Below are 8,833 nucleotides of genomic sequence, written 5' to 3'. Positions count from 1 at the left end.
CAGTGGCTTGGAAGTGCCTGGGGGGAATCTCTTGTTGAGAGTGATTTTATGTGCCTAGGTTCTTGTGGGGTTTTTCGGGCTATAGGGCCATGTTCTGGAGGCATTTTTTCTCCTGACGTTTCGCCTGCATCTATGGCAAGCATCCTCAGAGGTAGTGAGGTCTGTTGGAATTGGGACAATGGGTTTATATATTTATTTATTAATTTATTTACTTTATTTGTATACTGCACTCTCTCAGCCCGTAGGCGACTCAGTGCGGTTTACAACCAAACCAATATACAAAGTGCACAACATTAGCAATTAAAACAGTATCTAAGGCAAACTACATCAATATAACAATACATCAGTACATCAATATAACATCAATACATCCATATAACTAATCCATCACGTCTCATCAGTAAAGTCATAATCCGATCTCCTCGTCCATTATTCTAAGTTCCAAGATCAATCAATTAATTGCACTGCTTAATTAAACGCCTGTTCAAAGAGCCAGGTCTTCACTCTTCTCCTGAACGCCAGCAGGGAGGGGACCGATCTAATATCTGCGGGAAGGGCGTTCCACATCTGTGGAATGGCTGGGGTGGGACAAAGAGCTCTTCTCTGCTGGAGCTAGGTGTGAATGTTTCAGCTGATCACCTTCATTAGCATTCAATGGCTTGGAAGTGCCTGGGAGGAATCTTTTGTTAAGAGTGATTTTATGTGCCTGTTTGTTTCTCCTCTGTTGTTTTACTGTTGTGATTTTTGAGTCCTTTAATACTGGTTGCCAGATTTTGTTCATTTTCATGGTTTCCTCCTTTCTGTTGAAGTTGTCCACATGCTTGTGAATTTCAATGGCTTCTCTGTGTAGTCTGACATGGTGGTTGTGAGAGTGGTCCAGCCTTTCTGTGTTCTCAAATAATATGCTGTGTCCAGGCTGGTTCTGCTATGGCTGACATCTCTGGTTGAAGTAGTCTGCAGTGCCTTTCATGTTCCTTGATGCGTGTTTGGGCAATGCTGCGGCGTTTGGTGGTCCCTATGTAGACTTGTCCACAGCTGCATGGTACACGGCAGACTCCTTCAGAGGAGGGGTCGTTGCAAGTTGGAGCTGAACTGGGGGGGCGTGGCTTTCAGACAAGTGGGCGGGGCCTGTGTTGCTTCTCCAGGGTAGCTGAGAGTTGGGAGTTGTGGAGGGCGTGGCTTGCAGACAAGTGGGCGGGGCCCGTGTTGCTTCCCCTAAGGGCAGCTGAGAGTTGGGAGTTGTCTTGAGGAAGGCTGGCGCGAGGAGGGAGGGGCCGTTACAAGTCGAAGATCTGCTCTGCGGGGGCGTGGCTTTCAGAGAAGTGGGCGGGGCCTGTGTTGCTTCTCCTAAAGGGCAGCTGAGAGTTGTCTTGAGGAAGGCTGGCGCGAGGAGGGAGGGGCCGTTACAAGTCGAAGATCTGCTCTTTGGGGGCGTGGCTTTCAGAGAATTGGGCGGGGTCTGTCTTGCTTCTCCTAAAGGGCGGCTCGCAGCCCCCTGACGGTTGGAATTGCCGTCTTGGTGGGGGAGGGGGGAGGGAAAGGCTGGCGCGAGGAGGGGCAGTTCCAAGTCGAAGAGCTGCACCGCGAGGGGGGGGGCGTGGCTTGCAAAGAAGTGGGCGGGGCTTCTGTCGCTTCTCGTAAAAGGGCGGCTCGCGCCACTTGTGGCTTCTGTTTGTTTTTGGGGGCGGGGCGGCATTGGCGCGAGAGCTGACCGTTGGCTGAGGGAAAACCGTTGAGTCAGGTGCGCGTGCGCTCTCGCTCGCGTGCCTCATGTTCCCGCCTTTTTTTTGAGGTGACTTCATTTTGTCCTTACCTTAGTTTTTTTAGACACACACACACACACACACACACACATATACTTACATGTAAGTATAAAGACTTACATATATACTTACCTACAAATCAAAAGTTGAAAGAAACTACACAAGAATGATCACTTTAATCCCTTCCCATCTAGGAATCTTCTATCTATGAATAAAAAATGTGGGATTAACAGAATTTAAAACCCACTGGATGAATTGACACCAAATTTGGACACAAGACACCTAACAACCCAATGTACGTCCCTCACTCAAAAAATAATAATAATGATGTTGCCATTTGGGAGTTGTAGTTGCTGGGATTTATAGTTCACCTACAATCAAAGAGCATTCTGAACCCCACCAACGATGGAATTGAACCAAACTTGGCACACAGTTCTCCCATGACCAACAGAAAATATGGAAGGGTTTAGTGGGAAGTGTCCTTTGGTTTTGGAGTTGTAGTTCACCTACATCCAGAGATCACTGTGGACTCAAAAAATGAGGGATCCGGACCAAACTCTACAAGGACACTCAATATGCCCAAATGTGAACACTGGTGGAGTTTGGGGAAAAGAGAATCTTGACATTTGGGAGTTGTAGTTGCTGGGATTTATAGTTCACCTACAATCACAGAGCATTCTGAACCCCACCAACGATAGAATTGGGCCAAACCTCCCACACAGAACCCCCATGTGGGCCGCAGCAACGCGTGGCAGGGGACAGCCAGTATATAAATAAAAATGTAATGTCTGTTTGTGGGATTAACATAACTCAGAAACCACTGGACAAATTGCCACCAAATTTGGCCACAAGACACCTACTAACCCAAAGAGTGACCATCACTAAAAAAATTAATTTTGTCATTTGTGAGTTGTAGTTGCTGGGATTTATAGTTCACCTACAATCAAAGAGCATTCCAAACTCCACCAATGATGGAATTGAACCAAACGTGGCACACAGGACTCCCATGACCAACAGAAAACACTAGAAGGGTTTGGTGGGCATTGACCTTGAGTTTGGGAGTTGTAGTTTCACCTACATCCAGAGAGCACTGTTGACTCAAACAATGATGGATCTGGACCAAACTTGGCGCGAATATTCCATATGCCCAAATATGAATGCAGATGGAGTTTGGGGGAAATAGACCTTGAAATTTGTTAGCTGTAGTTACTGGGATTTATAGTTCACCTACAATCAAAGAGCATTCTGAACCCCACGAATGACAGAATTGGGGCAAACTTCCCACACAGAACCCCCATGACCAACAGAAAATACTTAAGGCCATCCAGGGCAACTTCCTTCACCAGGGCACCGCAGTAGATGATTCTGTCAAAATCTGGCAGACCTCTGGAATACGGGGGTGGCCAGGTCAGTTGACACAATCATTCCTGAACATCTCCTTTCACAAAGCAGAGGCAAGTCAGCCCCTGGTATACCAGGGAACTAGCAACTGTGAAGCAAGTGAAAAGGAGGCTAGAGCATCCTTGGCGTCGATCTCGCAGTGAATCTGACCAAGCACGATCTAGACCTCATTTAAAAGCATATTCCATGGCACTGAAGGCTGGATGGCCATCTGTCAGGGGTGATTTGAATGCAACATTCCTGCTTCTTGGCAGGGGGTTGGACTGGATGGCCCATGAGGTCTCTTCCAACTCTTTGATTCTATGATTCTATGAAGGTGGCAGAAAAATCTTTAAATTTCTGCCAGCATTGCAAGTGCAAGGAAATGCCCAAGAGAGCTGTTTCGAGTGGTCAGAGGATTTTTAAACCCTGGTCAGCCAGGGCTTATTATGAAGATTTTGCTAGGTTCTTCGCAGATAATGTTAGTGGTTCCCAACCTTTTTTTGACCAGGGACCATTCTCCAATATTAGTACCAAAAGGGTTACAAATCAGTTTTTGCTCAACTTTATATTTGGTTTGGTTATTTGAGGTGCTGATTTGGAAAATTGCATTGGAAAGACCATGCGAGCTCTAGTTTCTGATACAGAACATATGCCATCCAATAATCCTCATCTGCTTGCCCACAGAAAACCATATTTAATAAGAGGGTTTTGCAAAACCAGTTGCTCTTGTTGCAACGGTGTAGTAATAGTGAAGCTGTGGATCACATTTTAGTTCTTGCGGAGCAAGACCACAGATTGGAAACCATTGATCAAGATCCAATTCACTCTGGTTTCAGACTCGGCTATGGAGCCGTGATGCAATGGTTGCCTTGGTAGATGATCTACAAAGAGAGCTAGATAGGGGGAGTGTGTCCCTCCAAGTTCTCCTTGACCTTTCAGGGCTTTAGATACTATCAACCATGGTATCCTTCTGGGCTGGCTCTCTTGTATGGTACTTGGGGGCACTGTTTTACAGTGGCTCTGGTCCTTCATGGACAGCCGGTCCCAAATGGTGGTGCTGGGGAACTCCTGTTCGATTCCTTGGTCGGTGGTCCCGAAGAGTAAAATTTTCCCCCACGCCTTTTAACATTTATATAAGAAACCACTAGGACAGATCATCCGGAGTTTTTGGGGTTTGGTGTTAAATTTATGTGGATGACACCCAACTCTATTACTTTTTTCCACGCAGTTCTGGTCCTAAACAGGCCCTGTCATCAATAATGGACTAGATGAGAGCTAATAAGTTGAAACTAAATCCAGACAAGACAGAGGTACTCCTGGTCAGTTGGAAGGCAAATCAGGGTATAGGGTTACAGCCTGTGTAGGATGTGGTCACACTCCCCCTGAAGACCCAGGTTCGCAGTCTGGGGGTGCTCCTGGACTCATCGCTTACCCTGGAGGCTCAGGTGTCGGCAGCTTTGCACAATTAAAATTTATGTGCCATCTGTTCTTGTACCTTGAGACACAAGATATGGTCATAGTTGTCCACACCTTAAAAGTTTGGAAGCTTCAACTGGTCCAGAGATCGGCAGCCAGACTACTAACTGGAACGCCGTTCAGGGAGCGGACAACACCCATGTTACAGCAGCTCCACTGGCTGCCAGTTCACTTCCAGGCTAAATACGAAGTGCTGGTTATTACCTATAAAGCCCTAAACAGTTCGGGCCCAGGCTATCTAGGAAACCTCATATCCTTGTACAAACTTGCTTGGGCTCTTCGATCAGCCAAGGAGGCCCTACTCTCGGTCCCACCCCCGTCTCTAGCACGTCCCCCATCTTTGGAATGCCCTCCCCAAGGAGATCAAAATGGCCTTCTCCTTACTCAATTAAAAAAAGCAACTTAAAACATTTCTATGCTCCCAAGCATATGACAAGAAGAAATAGAGCTTACAACATTGATAAATAGAATGGAAGGAAATGGTTTTGATATGTTATGTTAACTGGCTTTTAATGGTGTGAATTTTGATTATTGTTATTTAAATTACTATATTATTTTAACTTGTGTAGTATATTTTATTGCTGTTTATATATATTTTTTACTTCTGATTTATACAGGCATTGAATGTTTGCCTTTATTATACTGGAAGCCACTCTGAGGCCCCTTGGGGAGATAGGGTGAGCTACAAATAAAGTTGTAGTTTTTGTTATTGTTGTTATTATTATCATCATTATTTTTACATCCAGACTGCACTCTGAACCCCACCATTGACGGATCTCAGCCATAATTGGCACACAGAAGCTCAATGACCAACAGAACATATTGGAGGGGTTTGAGGGACTCACTCACCCAGGTAGGAGTTATAGTTCTCAATGCATCCAGAAAGCACTCCTAACTCTACCAATGACAGCTCTGGACCACACTTGGTACTCAGACCCAGCATGGCCAACTTTTCATACTGGCGGGGTCTGGTGGTGTTATAGTTCACCCGCATTCAGATAACACTGAACCCAACCGATGGCAGATCTGGATCAAACTTGGCATAGAGACCATATGTGACCAACTTTGCATACTGGGTGACTTTGGGGTTATTGACTCCTTGGTATCTGGGAGTTCAGTTCTCCATGCACCCAGAAAGCACTCTGAACCCTACCAATGACAGATCTGGACCAAACTTGCCAAACAGACCCAACATGGCCAACTTTACATCCTGGCGGGGTTCTGAGGGAGTTGACCTTGAAATCCAGGAGTTATAGTTCATCCATGTTCAGAAAACACTGAACCTAGCAAATGACAGATATGGACCACACTTGGCACACAAATCCAACATGGCCAACTTAAAATACTGGTGGACTTTGAGTGTGATTTACTTTGAAATATGGGAGTTATAGTTTAGTTGTATTCAGAAAACACTGAACCCAGCAGATGATGGATCTGGCCCACACTTGGCACACATACCCATCGTGACCCTCTGTGCATATGGGGGGGGGGGTGTGTGAGGGTGATTGTGCTTGGTATATGGGAGTTGCAGTTCAACCTTATCCAGAGAGCACTTAACCCAGCAGATGTTGGACCTGCACCACACTTGGCACACAGTTTGGTATTTTAAAATGGGGCATGAGTGAAGAGAATGAAAGGATGGGTCAGTATTTGCTTAAGAATTCATTTCTACAGTAAGACAATGTTTATCCATGACAAAGTGAGGCAAGTGTTGTTAGCTGTTTAAAGTATAGAGAGTACCTTCACTTTGGAATGGAGCATTCAGAGACTGGAGGAGGTTACTTTGGGGTTGGTGGTCCATGGGTAACACTTTGCCTACCTTTGTCCTAGAAAATCTGAGGGAGGGGGATTTTCCCCCTTGTGGCTACATACCACTTCATCACATTAAGCAGGGAACTGTAGCAAAAGTGTAGATTTTAAGTGTAGCACTCAGTGGAATTTAGTAAATGTGACGAAGTGGATAGTAAAATGGCATCCCTTATATAAAATGGTGCACAACTCAAATGAATGCTGGCGAGAGCCCGAGGATCCATGAAATGGTGGAAAGCTATAGCAGGTTATGTCTACTCTTAGCTTGACATGCTTGTCATGCTGCAAAATCAAGGTTTGCTCTTTCCCCCAAAAATATATTCAAACTGTGGTTGGTTGAATCAATGAATGCAGAACTCTTGGGCCTGGAATTCATACAGAAATGCTTAAAAGGGTACCAATGAATTCCTCAGTTAAAAAGAGTAAAATGAAAACACTATGAATAATATTAGGTTTTTCTGATGTCCATTGGTTTTTAATTTTCTAGCCTTCATAGCATTTTTCCCATTTGTTTAGCGGTTCTGTTGAGGGGATAGGAAAGTGCCGTTTGTCATGTTTTGCTTATCTTTTCCTGGTTCCCTTTCATTTCCCATTTGCCATCTTACTTTCAAGTCTCTTCTTTTACTTAGTGTAGCAGCTGGAACTTGGTTATTTGACACTGCTGTTCCTGAGCAGCACAAGCACGCTTACCAAAATGGTGCTGAAAAGCAATGTTCGGTCCTTTGAACTCTCATACAAAATGGATAGTCATTAATTACTATTGTATGCTACAGTTGAGGACTAATGTGAGTCATTGAACTATTACGCATGCAGAGTTCCATTGAGGGATTCTGCAAAAACCAAGCAGATTGAGGGCACAACCACAAATCACAACCTTGGAAAGTGTGTGTGTATGTAATCAGCTCTGTGGCATCTACATGATACATGGAGCTGATTTGAGTTAATGCAAGCTCAGGCCAGTTCACACAGCCTTGAACTGCATAAACAAAAGTTACAGGTTGTAAGTAGTTCTGATTCAGAACTGGCCACAACTGTTTACATTTTATTATTTCGTGTCAAAAGCATTGCATAAATAAAAGTATAAAGCTGATAAAATAAAGGAAGCACAAGGAGCTAAATAATTTTAGACCAAAAACGGGCAACAGCGACCACATTGTCTGTAGCTTTAAACCGTTCTTCCTCTGTGCATGAGGCAGGGCATTGTAGGCAAGCATACAGATGCTGAGTGGTTTGTTCTGCTTTACAACTGTTTACATGACCATACTGTTCCCTGGGCTTGGGGACACTGGAAGGCATGTACTGACTTCTTCTTGTTCTCATTACAGCACCCAGAGTTCCCCAGGGCAGATCGGGAGTTCCTCGCTCCAGACAGGTCCAAGGTAAAGTGTCCATGTAAATGTAACCTGAGTTTGCATCTTCAGTTACAGATTAGGTTATGATCTTTAAAAAATGTTGTTTTAATCTATTATTGCTCATACATAATTATTGAAAAGACTAATTTTAACTATCCACTGGTGCTTGATCTGTTTAAGAATTCAGAGTTCTGTTCTATTTTCACTTGTTTCTGAATCCGACTTCCATTCTAAGTGCTTGTTTGCTTGCAGTTTGTTTTTTCCAATATTCATGGGCTCCAAACCAAACCAATGGCAACTGAACAAGATTTCACAGAAGCTGCATTGATTAGTTTAGTAATGCAGTTATAATTCTTGTACGATTTCAAATTATTTCCAATTTACAGAGACCCTAAGGCAACCCTATCATGTGGTTTTCTTGGCAAGATATGTTTACAGAGGGTTTTACCTTTGCTTTCCTCTGAGGAAGTGTGACTTGCCCAAGATCCCCCACTGTGTTTTCATAGCCCAGCAGATATTTGAACCTTGGTCTCCAAAGTCACAGCCCAGTGCTCAAACCACTATACCACACTGTCTCTCTGCCTAATTCATACTATTAGGAAAGCCTAAAAATATATGGGTAGAGAGTATTTGCAGAGAGTTTGCACCAGGCGTTAGAAAGAAGAAATATGGATAAAATAGTAAAGGTAAACCAATTTAGACAGTGTTATAAAATTTATTAGCAATTTTTAAAATAACATAATTCCTTAGATAAAAATGCAATTTTACAATTATATACATATATCTCACACGAAGGCAATTATTTAACTCACTTTTGGCTCATTCACTCTCTTTAAAATGTGTGAGAAAAGGGAGGAGTTGATTGTTTTTTTGTTTTTTTTAGTAATGGTAGCATTATCTTATGATTACAAATTATACAATTTTGTATTACAAGGGCAATTTGGCCAATGTGATTTCAATAGCTTCATTTAAATTAGGTCTAAAATATGGGTATAATTTTGGGACTTGGTAAATAGCTATGCTTTTGGATGTCTTAAAAATACAATTTCT

Source organism: Anolis sagrei, chromosome 5 (assembly GCF_037176765.1).
Source record: "Anolis sagrei isolate rAnoSag1 chromosome 5, rAnoSag1.mat, whole genome shotgun sequence".
Taxonomy (NCBI): domain Eukaryota; kingdom Metazoa; phylum Chordata; class Lepidosauria; order Squamata; family Dactyloidae; genus Anolis; species Anolis sagrei.
The sequence above is the reverse complement of the archived record's forward strand: the minus strand, read 5'-3'. Positions refer to the sequence as shown.